Here is a 14,569-nt window from a genome sequence, read left to right as displayed (position 1 = left end):
GATTTAGAGAAAATATGTTTAGACATTTAGATAAATATTTGTTGAAAACAATTTTATTCAACGAATAGATTTGGTGTTGGGAAAAGGCAATAATATTGTGGGCTTTTTTACCACAGATCCTGAGAAAGATCTCCAACCATTCATGTCTCTGCGTTCAGTTCAGTTCAGTTTATTTCCAGCTCTTTTGGACAACAGAAAGATACATATATACACAAATGCATTGATGCAAATTTGAAAAGTCATAATCACAGGAAAAGGAGGTCCAAGGCACAAGTTCGTGTACATGAAGTGTCCAAGAAACTGGAAAAGGGGACAGGGAGAAGCATGATGCTTATCGAGTCCTACCCCTGGCTCAGTTTGCAAAAGGAAATAAATAAGAAATAAGGTACAGTGTTTGCAACACAATTCAAATGAAAAGAATAATATATGTATATATATATATATATTATTTTTTTTTACCGTAAATATATACATAATTTATATGTTACATTTACATTAAATTGATACATTAGTTGTTACAGCACGCTCACATTTATAACTCTCTCTCTCATGTGAGAGTCAAGACAGCAGAGTTAAGACTATTGTAACTCATTCTACTGTACTGTTTAATTCACGCGCACTCACTCACTCACTCACTCACTCACTCACTCACTCGCTCGCTGCAATTCAGTCCTGTTGTCTTTTAATATCAGGGATTTATTTCTATCATTATTTCTATATAGCGTGACAAAATACTAAAAGGAAAACTCAATGTCTGAGATAAACAGCTCTAGAAGCTTTGAAGTCCTACTGGTCTTACTGTACATGGCTCCCTGCATGGCAGATGTCTCATACAATCCTGGTATAATCTGGCATTATGGCCAAAACCTTAGAGACCTGTTGAATTATCTTTTATCATAAACCGGTGCACCCATAGCAGTATTATAAGTAGATGTTGGCTTAGCATGATGTGCGCATGTATTGTTGTTTTAAATCAGATTTGTTTCCATTCCCAGATGTCCCATATAGTTCAAATATGCATACTAAAAGGACTGGACATAGCTCCTTTTTATCTTTAACCTGTCCATAAGGGAATATTGCGTCACAGACTGAGCGAATGTGGGGTAATGTGTGCATGTGGTTTAAAGCCATGGCTCACAGGATGATGGGCACCACCTGATGATGTGGTGACAGTCTCTTGTCTGTCTCTTTACTTCCATGTCCTAAACCAGGGGATCCCAATCCATTCCATGCCAAGGACCACCAAATACCATAGCCTCTGGCTGCAGCCCCCCTATTGCTAAATGGCTTTTTTCCCCATTTTGTGTTCAAATGTAATAAAATGATACTTGTTGGAAAAATATTTAGACAATAATGACATACCCACCGGAAATGTACTGGAAATGTATTTAAATGTATTTATTTATGTACGGTACTTTGATATGTACTTGCGTTTCAAAATGTTGTTGGGTGCTAGGACCCTGCACCAATCGTTTTGAGCAACAGGTTACATATTGACAAATGTTGATTTAAGAATGTTACACAGTAACCCCATCCCTTTAAAACCGTTTAATAACAATTTCATTACAATAATATAATAATAACTTCTACAAGAAAGTAGTCCCCAACTGACTGCTCAAACAAGGCAGTTCCTATACATATAGACTTTTTTCTTTACGTTCATCAGTCTTGATCTGCCTGTCTGTCGTTCTTTGCTGTCGAATACTGGCATAGAAATCTCATCAAACATCTTTGATGATGTTTGAAGATTTAAAATTACACCCCTTTCCTGACACCAGTCAATAACGGCCCATAACGGTATTCGCTTTATTTGATCCCAAGTTCATCGATCTCATCTTTCTGCAGCTCTGTGTGTCATCCTTTTAAAGTGGACTTTTCCCTATGGGGTCATTGCTCTATCCACTCCTCCATAGTTAAGCCTCCACAGAGATCAAGGTCAACCTTAAGTTGTTAACGTTGGTTTCACCTTGACACCTTTAAGCCATGGAGTAATAAAGAACTGTACTCGGGTAGACTTCATAGCCACATGGTATATGGTTATTATACCACACCTAACGACCAATCAGGTTGAGTGATTTGACCAACCTATTTTATAATATGATTTATTACACAGCAGCAGTAGGATAGTAAACAAACATGATACACTCACAGACAGTGACAACTGTTGCTCCGTGTCGGCTGGATTGGCAACACAGCCATAAGATAGGGACATGATGATCCCCTTGTGCCATGTTACCATACAGATACATATAAAATAATCATGACACTGACCACACTATTGTCTGGCACAAAGCAAATGCATGTGAGCTATGGCTTCTTGTTGTGACTGCAAGGGGTTGATGACTGGACTACCTCCATGGACAGTCTGGCTGCATGTTTTTTTTGTCTATGACCTATCCTAATGTACTACTATAAATGAATACAAACTTGCAGGCACAGACTATTTTTCACTTTTTGGCCTAAATCTGTGAACTATATCTGTCCTCATCCATTTTTCTCTTCAGTGGGTTGACCAATTGACAGGGAAGGCTCCTGAGTCCATCCCCGCTAAATGTTGCATGACCCGCCCATACTGATAAAATAAAGTAAAACAATTCCTGTGATGCCACACGTTATAGTTATTTGTTTTGCAAAACATAAAGACAATAATGTGTGTTGGTGAGTGCCCTTTTTAGCTTGAGCCCCTGCCCTGCCTGTGCACGGCCCTGTATAGACTATCAAGGTGGGGGTGGGGCCCTTTTAGCCTGGAAACCAGATGAATCTGCCACAGCAAAAAATAAATAGCCCTGGGCAGATTGGTCTGGTCGGTTTGAATTACATTTCGCTCACCCCAGAGTTGTGAGTGACCAATCAGAGTCCTTTAGTTGTATTTGATAGACTGACTGATAAACCGGTTAATGTGCTCTCACTACTTTATTATTTTTATATAACAATAACAAATATGAGGCCACTGTAATTACATTTCCCAGGCTGATTTGTTTCCAGTCCACCCCTGCAGTCAATAATATTTTTCTGCTCTGTAATTTGTAATCCTTAGCTAACTTTTCTCTGTTAGTGCAAATGCCACTCAACCTCAGCAATGTATGTCATAATACATTATCAATCCATTAATACAATAAAATATCAATTTAAATGTATCAATTTATCAGATACAGGTAAGGTTTAAATTATGTGACCAATATACAGTATAGCCTATTTTTTAAGTTTCAGACAGTATTTGAGAAGAGATGCAGTATTTCCGTTTGTTTCAGCCAAAGGCATGCATGGTGATAGACATTGGCAAGGTACAAAGATAGGGTTTTTGTTTGAGTAGTATTTTTATGTACAGGGGCCCTGAGGTAATTGTCTCCGCCAGGCCGAAAGGCATGGCGAGAGAGTATGTTTTCCACCCCGTCCGTCCGTCCGTGTGTCCTTGTGTCCGTCCGTCTGTGACCAGCTAATCTCTGGCACCGTTGTCTTGAGTGCAGCGAAACTGTGCACACACACTCCCTGGATGCCAATTCAGAACCTTTGCCCCAAAATCTTCTCATGGGCCTTTTATAGCGCCACCAGGAGGCCGATTTGTGCAAAACACATTTTTTGACAGCACTCCTACTCCTACAGATTTTGTCCAAAAGTCACGCAAATCGGTACACAGTATCTCTATAGTCATTAAACGAAACGGGTATTTCTGATTTCTCATATTCCATCCTGATTGGCTAAAAATGTCTTCCAAAGTTTGCAGGAGTGCTCCGTTTTGAACAAAATGCCTCAAATCATGAACACAGCATGCAATTTCCGTGAAATTTTGCACGCACAGTCCCATTGGGCCGAGGAAGAACTACCATTTGAATTTTGTCAAATCAACCTCATGGTGGCGCTATAACAGGCCGATTCGTGTTTTTACCTATAACTGCACCGACCTGTATTTTTCACATCTGCCTTTTATAGCGCCACCAGGAGGCCGACTTACGTAAAACACATTATTTTACACTACTCCTTCCAATTTTATCCAAATTTCACGCAAATCGGTACACATGATCTCTATAGTCATGTGATCACGACGGATGTGTTTGATTTTTCATATTCCATACTGATTGGCTAAGATTGACATCTAAAGTTTGCATTATTGGCTTGTTTTGAACAACATTCCGCAAATCATGAACGCAGCGTCCAATTGCGCTCAAACTTTGCACGCACATTCACATTATGTTGAGGAACAAATGCCACCCTTTTAACATTGGCCTGTTATAGCGCCACCAACAGGTCTAATTTAGCGAAACAAATGTTTTTAACAAAATGCCTCAAATCATGAATGCAGTCAGTGTCCGATTGTCGTGCAAGGCCTAAGAAGAAATGGCACCCTTTTCACGTTGGCCTATTATAGCGCCACCAGAAGGCCACAAAAGCCTACCTGACCTGGCGGAGACCTGAAAATTGCTCATCTGCATTGACCACTGTCATGTGCAGAGACTGATGGAGCAGATTTTTCACTTTTCCCAAATGTAAGCTGTTTATTAGCATTTTTGCCAAGGGCTATGGTATCTGTAACTCACATTCTGGACTAGTTCAATTGTAGTCACATGTGTAGGTAGGAGTGGCATGATGCAAGGAAGGTCAGATTAGACTAATGTGATGTTGCCCAGAGCTTTAGAAGTCAGAAGAGCCTTGTTCTGTGTTCTCAGTAATACTTTATATAAAGTAGCAGTTGCTACAGTGCTCATTGTTCAAGTACTTGCTAAAGACACATAAGAGGTAAGACCAATAGTGAACACTGGAGAGAATGGAAAGGGCATTTGATTTTCTGCTTTTACCTTACATTTGTCATGGTGAATAAATCAGTTCACCCAAATAGAGGGAGAGAGAGAGAGAGAGCGCTAGTAGAGAGATATAGTTGAGCAACCTGACACAGATGACTGGCCCTACCCCAAATGACCTGAAATCAATAACCGCACAGCATAATCCTTGATTATCACAGGGTTTTGATCTGTCAATTCTTCAGTTCTTAATTTCTTCTTTTTTGTTCTTTTTCTTTGTCCCTTTCCTTCTTGCTCTCTGAACCAAAAATAATTGCATATCAACATTTCCAGATGTGGACCACGTCAACTCAATCATAGATCTCAATATCAAGTATTATCTGCTATTTAAATCACATTATAACTGACTCCTACACTATCCGCATCCAACTCAGACAGCGCTGAGTGTCAGCTTTGCCATCGCCAAGCCATAGCCTGGCACCGTCTTGGGCACACCCAATGGGGCTCAAGCTCGCACCTGCCTTGAAACATCAAGATTCAACGCGCCAATGGTTTGACTTGACTTATTCCTGTAAGCTCCTAGATGGAGCATAGGGCCGCAATCACACCCCGCCATCGGACTCTGTTTTGGGCAGTTTTCTTCAGCTGGGCCCACGATAGTCCGGTTGTCTTTGCCTCACTCTCGACTGATCTTCTCCAGGTCTGTTTTGGCCTCCCCACTTTTATTTTGCCCTTTGGTTTCCAGTCCAGTGCCTGCCTAGTGATGTTGTCAGTTGGCTTTCGAAAAATGTGTCCAATCCACCCCCACTTCCTCTTCTTCACATCCTGGCTGATGGCGTTTTGGTTGGTTCTTTCCAACAGGCTGGCGTTTGATATTTTATCGGGCCACCTGATGTTCAGGATGTGTCACTAAGTCATCATGTGTGTGAGTGTCAGCTTTGCCATCGCCAAGCCATAACCTGGCACCGTCTTGGGCACACCCAATGGGGCTCAAGCTCACACCTGCCTTGAAACATTAAGATTCAACGGCAATTTGGCTGTCCTGTTGCTACAGCTGCACAGCAGGAGGCCGGTGTGTGGTGCTAGGAGGGTCATGAACTGATGAGTGGGTAGAGGACTATAAAAGCAGCTATAATAAAATAAAATTGATATTTGCCACCTCAGCTTACTCTTTAGTTTGTGCACATTTTCAACACCTCTACATAGCCTCTCACTCAAACATCCATGCATTCAATGCTAGCAAATTACATCCATTGATTTAGTTGAAATAAATCTCTTCAGTTATAATCTTTTGATTCATGCATGGAATCCCCCTTTTTGTTACTCTCATTATTCCCTTAATCCTTTATTTCCTCAATCATTATTCCCCTTAATCCTTTATTTCCTTTATCATTTCGATAATCCAGCAGTATATTGTATTTAATCTCATAACAGTGCTATGCTAACAGTTTGCTCTCAGTTTGATCAAAATGGTTTATCACATCAGTTATCATGTCTGGATGAAAAGCAGAGCATGAACCGGGGCGGGACGTGGATGGTGAAACAAAAACATATGATTGTCTGATGCTTCACTGAGTCATTGGAGCGCTGAAAAGAGTTGAGGCCAGCTCAATGTGTCAATAAGAGTCAGGCTTCACTTTGTAGCTTCATATTGCTGGCTTCCATTGAAATCGACTAGCATGTTTATATTCTTGTGACTCGCCAGAGAATGAACTGGTGATAATGGGAAAAAAGAATGCATCTGTACTGGAGATGATTCTGTCAAGGGGGATATTGTTCTCTATTACTATACACCCTGTGTGTTCCTGTGCACAGCAGAATCCATTCAAATCTGTGCTTTCAGATGATTCACAAGCAAGGGACGCAGACATTTCTATAAAGCTTCTTGTCTGTGTAAGTTTGACAACAAATCAATATTAATCTTGTGGGAATCTCATTGGATGTATGCTTGCAATCCAGCTTTCGATAAACCATTGTGTCTGTACTGTACTGTACGTATGTATGCTGACATAAATTAATCTGATAAAAATACAATCAATCTTGTCCTCAATGACACAGACATGACCACTGGGATTTTCACTTGACCACTTAGGCTCTACTTCAAAAACAGCGAAACTAGCAGATCTTTTTTTCCTTTTATTTTGGTTTGAAATGTTAAGACAGTTTATATTTTTTTTACATTAATTACATTTTTGTTGAATTTATTTTGTATATAATGTAATATAGTATATAATATATATACATTAGATGCATTACTGGGGAAATGTGAATTATGGGCATCACTTCCTGTTGTCAGTCATTCAATTCATTTGAGGGCGCAGAAATGAGGGCTCTGTGTCAGTTAACAATAATGTGGGAACACAACCTGGCAGAAATCAAAAAGGGTCATATTAGTCTACCTACAGGATCTCCCCCCACACAGCTGATTCAAATTAATTATCAATGCTTATTATCAAGCACTGAAGTCATTTAACCTCCATTTACTCCCCATGCAGAGATTCAGGCGTCACAGCAGCAACAGCAGCCACTAAGAATGAAACACAGGACAGGAGACTACTGCTGAGTGCAAGTGTCAAGAGCTGAACTTTGATCATCATTAACTTGAATCAGCTGTGTTGAGGGATATCTTGTAGGTTAAGTAGGCAGGCTAATACCATAGATATAGAAACCTAGATACCTCATTGGCCGCTGAAGTTCATTGGAGCGACCTGTATCCGCGGCCGCCATATTTGGGAAGGCAGCCGAGCCTTCCAATGCATTTATGTCCATTGAAGCAGACAGTCCCTCCACTATTAAAATCATTACAACTCCCTGAATTTTCAGCCGATTTTCAAGCGATTAAGTTTGTAACAATTACCAGACATGGAGTTATGGATCCAGTAGGCCTATACTTGGTTACATCTAAAATGCATATTTTCATACCAAAATACTTAGTTTTATCTAATCCAAGTAACAGTATAGTCACAAAGCATTTCTGTCAGTCCAGTCACTGGAATAGACAATATACATGAAATATGCAGGCCACAATGCAGAATTGCCTTTTCTGTCTATATCCAATATACTCATGCTATTCAGGTCAGAAAAACGGCTATCTTTTGACGTTTTCAGGTCCAAATATTAAATAATAAATAATCGACAATGAATTAAATATTTATTATAGCATTTTTTGACCAAAAAACGTCTATTTGCCATCAACTTTGAAAGACTATCATTGAGGGTTTTTTGTTTTTACAAAAACAGCAAGGGGTCATCAACATGTTAGCTAATAGCTGCCTTAATATTTTAATTGTTCCACTGGTATACCTTACATTACACCACCTACGCAGCGGCGGAACAACTGAAAGCCGGGCCGGGAGGCACAGCGCAGTGATCAGGCCCCCCCTGCGCATGCGCGCGCGTGCGTGGGTGCACATCCCGCGCGCGCAAAATTTTGCGGGTTTTCCGCGGATTCGGTCACTTTTTGGGGGGCTTTTTGTCACTTTATTTCGGTTTTAGGGTTAGGGTAGGGTTAGGTTAGGGTTATGTTGTTTAATTCTTATTTTTGCCTGATTTTACCGATTTATTATCTGACGGCCCGGGCCCTCCTGGGTCGCGGGCCCGGAGGCGGCCGCCTCCCTGGCCTCCCCGGACGCTCCGCCACTGCACCTACGCATGGTCTAAGACTTTCTCATCAACATTGAACACTTGTTCACCTTAACGGAAACCACCACTCTTGAAACTAACTACAGTACCTTGACAAACAGAAAACAAGTTTAGCTCGTCCATTCTGGAGTAATTTGAAAACCCAGACAAAGCATGCATTCATATCGTCCACCGTCCAACCATGCTCGGGTTTGCTGGTTTGAAGGTAAACCCCAACAAATTGGGGCAGTGTTAATTAACACAGGATTGACCCTGGCAGCATATCAATGGTACAGGTGTGTATTAAGCTACTACTATTTTTCAACCACAACTAATGAGACGTCAGTAGAATGAGTTTGGGAACAGACGTCATGAGACATAAGACATGAATTGAATTGCAACAACTTTATGCAGTGATAGTGAAGAAAGGGAACTTGGAACTTTCTGTCAAATCATAAATCATTTGACTAGATATTTCCAGCAGACAGAGAACTGAGAAAAGGAAATAAACTAAGGAACTGAAATTTCAAAAAAATGTACCATATGAAAATTGTGCAATCACCCAGTGCAATCATCAGTATCATAAATCATGTTTTTATTCTTTGAGGTGCATTAATTTTTTTTCATAATTATACATATTAAACTATTGACTTATTCTCTTTGCATTATTTGAATTCTATAATATAATAAGATGAAAAGGCAGTGGCTAAATAGATTAGACAACGAGACTGTTGGGGCCCAGAGGGGGCCCTTCTGTTCTAACCTTCTTGAATTAGTCCTCACTTCCCAATGTGTTTCGTTGTGAGCTTGTAAATAGTTTTTATTTTTTTCTGGAGTCATTTGGGTTTCTGGTAAAAAATATTGACCAGTTATTGTGTATGTCCGTGACAAAAGTACAATATTGATGAAAATATCCATCACAAGTTGGCATGGTGATGACCCCTGAGCAATTACAAGTTCCTACGGGCTGGGGCGGCACCTGTCAGCAGGGAGTGTTGGGCGAGAGGAGTAGGACGAAGGCCTCCCTGTGGGGGCTCCTCAATGGCAGGTGAGTCAGTACGATACAACAGCAGTGACGACACACAAATGTGTGTGGGGAGGAATGTTTTTTTTTTTTTTTTAATGTGTATGCAAGTTCATAAAACAAATCCCACCCCAATATCTTAAAACATGTTTTAACCACTTAAACCTTATACTTCATTGACAGAGTCACCCAGGGCCAGTGGTGGACAGTAACGGAGTAAATGTACTTGAGTACTGTACTTGAGTACAGATTCTGAGGATCTGTACTTTACTTGAGTATTAGATTTTTTTAATAGTTACTTGAGTACTTTTTCAAAACGTATATTTCACTTTTACTCGAGTACATTTCTAGGAAGGCTGTAAAGTACTGAGTACTTTTAAGCCCACTCCACATCCACACCAATGATTCGCCGCATGCAACTCCTTACAACATGCAACTACTTGCAACCACTATCCCCAATGGCAGTTGCAAGGAGTTGCATTGGTGTGGTTGACCTTAAAACGGTTTTGTTGCAAGGAGTTGCGACTAGTTGCATTGGTGTGGTTTGGCCTTTAGGTTGGCTGTTTTTTTTCTTCTCTAAAATGCAATTTGCCTAACTTCTGCTCTCACACTGGCCGTGTTTCTGGCTTCCCCCTCCGCTCGCCTCTTCGTTACATCTTGTATGGGTGTAGGAGTAAAAGTATTTAGTTCTGGTTCCTCAGTCATTTATGTTTTTATAGGTGTTTCAGTGCATGCAATGCAGGTGATTTCAGAGAGTTACAGTACTTCTCTGATACAAGAGTTACAAGGTCCTATAAATTCATTGAGAAAACATTACAGCAATTCATTGATATAAAAATTAAGAAATGTACTTTTACTTTTACTTGTACTTAAAAAGTATTTTTCAAAGCATGTACTTTGGAATACTTAAGTATATTTAAAAGCAATGACTGCTTTACTCTTACTTGAGTAACATTTTGACTGAGCTACTTTTACTTATAGTGAAGTAAATTTGACCAAGAAGTATCTGTACCCTTACTCAAGTACTGGGGTCGAGTACCTCGTCCACCTCTGCCCAGGCCAGGGCCCCCTCCTTTTTCCATCTACACCAAATAACTTTGCTGAAAAAAGCAGATGTGGAAAGTAGAGAGCAAGGGAAGAGAACATGGACACGTGTATCAAAATATGAAAGCTAATATTCATGAGAGCAAAACACAACCTTGGCACAGAGCGATAGTAATAGCACCAATACAATGATTATAGCCACTGAAGCATAGTATCTGTGGTAGAACATTAAATGTCTTGTCATTCATTGGCATTCACTGGAGGGTATATGTACTGAAGAGAGAGAGAAACTGTACCTGTAATTATTAAGGCAGGCAGAAGATTATGTTTGTAAATCCTCTTTAAATTGTAAGCACAGTCGATACATTCTATATTACTGTACACTGTTAACTAATTGGTTTTAAGGCTTTTTCTGTGGGAGACATTTTAGCTACAGTAGATACAGTAACTATGTGATGTGAGTAATATTCAAGCTTAATCTTGTATTATTCCTCAGCCTTGACCTGAGATATTACTTATTTCAATATATATTAAGTACATTATATATTCACATACATTTATCAATTTGTTGTTGTTATTTAGATTGCTAGATTTGATGTTTACACTGGTATTTTTCTCTATTTATGTGACTGTTAACTGTTTGTTATGCTATTTACTATGATTTTGCATTTGTACGTTGTTCTGGATAAAAACACCTGCTAAATGATTAATTGTAAATTGTTATTTATTCATGTATGTTAACCAGAGCTGTTGATCCTTGCCTTTCTACTGTCCGTCAGTCACTGCCTGGTTCTGTCACTGTCTGTCAGTCACTCTGTCGCTCACTGTCCATCACTGTCAGTCAGTCAGTCATGTCTGTCAGTCATGTCTGTCAGTCTGCACCATCCACTGACCTTCAGCAGCAGCTTTCTGATAATTGGATTGAAAGCTGAAACATGCAGGTGCTTTAATGAATTTAGATTGTTTTGAAAGTTAATAGCCTCCCACTCCAAAGAGCTTTGTAATGTAATAATGGCAAAGTCGTCTATTCCCCTGCATCATATGGAGGGATTTGAAGTACAATCAAGATGCAGGACCCACAATTGTCTGCAAGCTCACTAGCCCATCAGGGAAAGCCATTCAAATACTGTAGGTCCTGAGTCCAATCTCCTTCCGTCTGCGGCACACAATGGGGGGTAATTGCCTCTTACTGAAATGTTTAAATCAACCTTTCCAGCTTCAGAGGGGGGAATGTGGTCTTGTCGGAGATGGGGCAACGTTTTGTTTCACTCAATGTCCTGCAATTTTGAAACGGGTAATAAAATAATATTATAAAATAAAAATAATTCCATCCACCATTGCTTGCAAGGTCAACAGCTATATGTATGAGTGTATTTGTATGTATGTAGATGTACATGTATGAAAAAATGCTGGGTTCTCCAGCATTCCGGATATGTCAGCTGAGCTCACTTGTTTTCAAAACGTCTGCTGAACTTTCATGTATACAGAGCATGACAAATTATGGCCCCAAAAGAGACATTAAAAAATGATAAACAAGCAGCTGTGAGCATCACGGTATTATGTAACAATGCCGTACCAGTCGCGTGTGTGTGCGTGCATGTGTGTGTGTGCGAGAGAGAGATTGAGAGAGTGTGTGTGTGTGCTGAGGTGGGTGAACGGGTTGGAGGTGGACAATATTCTTGTTGATATTGTTGGCAGCTTTCAACATCGACTTAAATGTTACTGTTAAATGTATAATTCATAACTCTCGAGGACTATAAGTGTTCCGTGCAATATTTAAAGTGTGAGAGGAAATAAGTATATAGGGTTCACCGGCTGGCTTGTTAGAACTGTTACTGTACCTCTGTGTGCACGGTGCACAGAGTGTTCAGTATAAAGGGCAGTTATCCAAGTGTGATGAACTGAAAAAAGCACTCACTGAAGCTGAAGATAATGCCATGCATGCAAACACCATATAGAAAATAATGTAGGCCCCACACACACACACACACACACACACACACACACACACACACACACACACACACACACACACACACACACACACACACACACACACACACACACACACACACACACACACACACACACACACACACACAATGCAAGTGCACAGTCAGCCCCTCCACTCACACACACCATGACGTTTCCCCAGGTGTTCCCCCAAGTAAAAGAAGACAGAAATAAGAACAGACAGGACACAATCTGACCAGCGGCGATGTGTTCAAACGTGTGTTTACAGACTGCCAAGTGTGAAAATAGTGGCTGTGAAAAGTGCAGTTTTGCACTCTGCCTAAAGGCTACTATACTCTACATGTCTATCTTGTGGAGAAGTTTCATCAATGTCCAATTTCACTGTATAGCTTTCGAATCAATGGTATTGTTGACAATCTGAGAACATTTAACAAGACCAAAGGAGTTCATTAGCTCTGTTCTCTAAATTTAATCTTAAACCAACTGCCGTTGGGAAGAAGAATCAATAATGATTTCTTCACTACGACAGTGACAGCAAAATGAACTAAAGGGATATTAAGACAATAGCGTTTTCCTCTAAAACCCAGGCTGGCTTGGTTCTTGATAACTTGCTCTGTCACAATGGCTAAATTCACTGCTACTCAGGGGTAATTCTAGCTAATGTCTCGATAATATAAACGATGATGAGCTGTATAAACTGTCCCTGGTGGTTCTGATTAGGACACTTTGAGCCATCATCCCTGAATAGAGGGACAGGAGAAGAGGCCAGGATGGTGGCATGGAAAGACATCAGTGTAGGAGATAAAGGGGAAATGGAGTAGAAAAGTGGCTTTTCCACCGCATGGTAGCTCAATTCGACTTGAATCAAATCTACTTGCTTTACTTTGTTTTTCACAGTAGATAAGGGGAAACCAAAAAAGGGAAGTCGAGTCAAGACATCGAGTCGAGACGGTACCATGCAGTGGAAAGGTGCCATTATGTCCTTTTCATTGGCTAAAAATCCACAGACACACTTAACCACTTTCACTTTTTCTTTTAAAATGCTCCAAAAGTAACAAATATAGAAGATCTACAACCTCACAAAGCAACACGATGTTGTGAGCTTGTAGATCTGCTATTTTTGCTGCTTTTGCGAGGCACTCTTGTACAATAGGGCATAGGGCAAAGCATTGGCAGAATCCACCCTCACAGTAGGTAGAATTAAACTTCGGTGTGATCGTGCCCTTATATTAGGGCGCAGTCACACCAAAGTTTAATTCTACCTATACATCATGAGGGTGGATTCTGCCAGTGCTTTTCAATGGGAACAGAGCGTTTATTTGCAGGAATCCGCAAATGGCAACAAACCGCTCCGTTCCCATTGAAAAGCATTGGCAGAATCCGCTCTCAAATAGAATTAAACTTCGGTGTGGCCACGCCCTTAGCCTGGTATAGCACCATCATGAGCCTGAGTTAAATTCTGGGTTGAAGTGACTTCCTTGGCCCACTGGCAGTGTGCACACAAAAGTTGTTTGAGAAATAACCCTGGACACACTGACAGACAGACATAGACACAGGAATGAAAATATAATCTCTGTCCCTAGTGGGGACAGATAACGATTACCAATTTGCCTTCCTGTTTGTATATTTATATTCATTTATAACGTATATTAGAATGTTCTACTGTAAAGGAAAAGCTTTAACAGAATTTCCAAAAATAATTTAAACACACCACTGCAACTTATAATTGGCAGTCTCTGCAGGAATGTATTACTTTGCTTCGCATACCGTTTATAAATCAAATGTATGTTCAGAAATGTTAAAAGAATATCAATAACAGTGAAAATAGCAGATCTACAAGCACACAACGCATTGCATTGCGATGCATTGTGAGCTTGTACATCTACTATTTTCACTATATTTGAAACAGGCCTTAAGTGGTTATAGTTCATGTTCCTTTTTCCTTTCTAAAAATGTTGTGTTGTCAAAAGTACAATGTCTTTCTTTGAAATGTAGCGCAGTGAAAGTATCCAAAAATACAAATCCTCAAGTTAAGTAAATTTACTTAAGTACAGTACTCAAGTAAATGTATTTATTTACTGTCCAATACAGCCTAAATCATTGCTATAATGTTAGCTTTTTTAGCCATAGCTTACCCAAAAAGGTAGTGTTTCAAAAACTGTGAAGCGGG

The sequence above is a fragment of the Gymnoscopelus braueri genome (assembly GCF_963280865.1).
Source record: "Gymnoscopelus braueri genome assembly, chromosome: 22".
In the NCBI taxonomy this organism is placed as follows: Eukaryota; Metazoa; Chordata; class Actinopteri; order Myctophiformes; family Myctophidae; genus Gymnoscopelus; species Gymnoscopelus braueri.
This window is presented reverse-complemented; position numbering follows the sequence as displayed.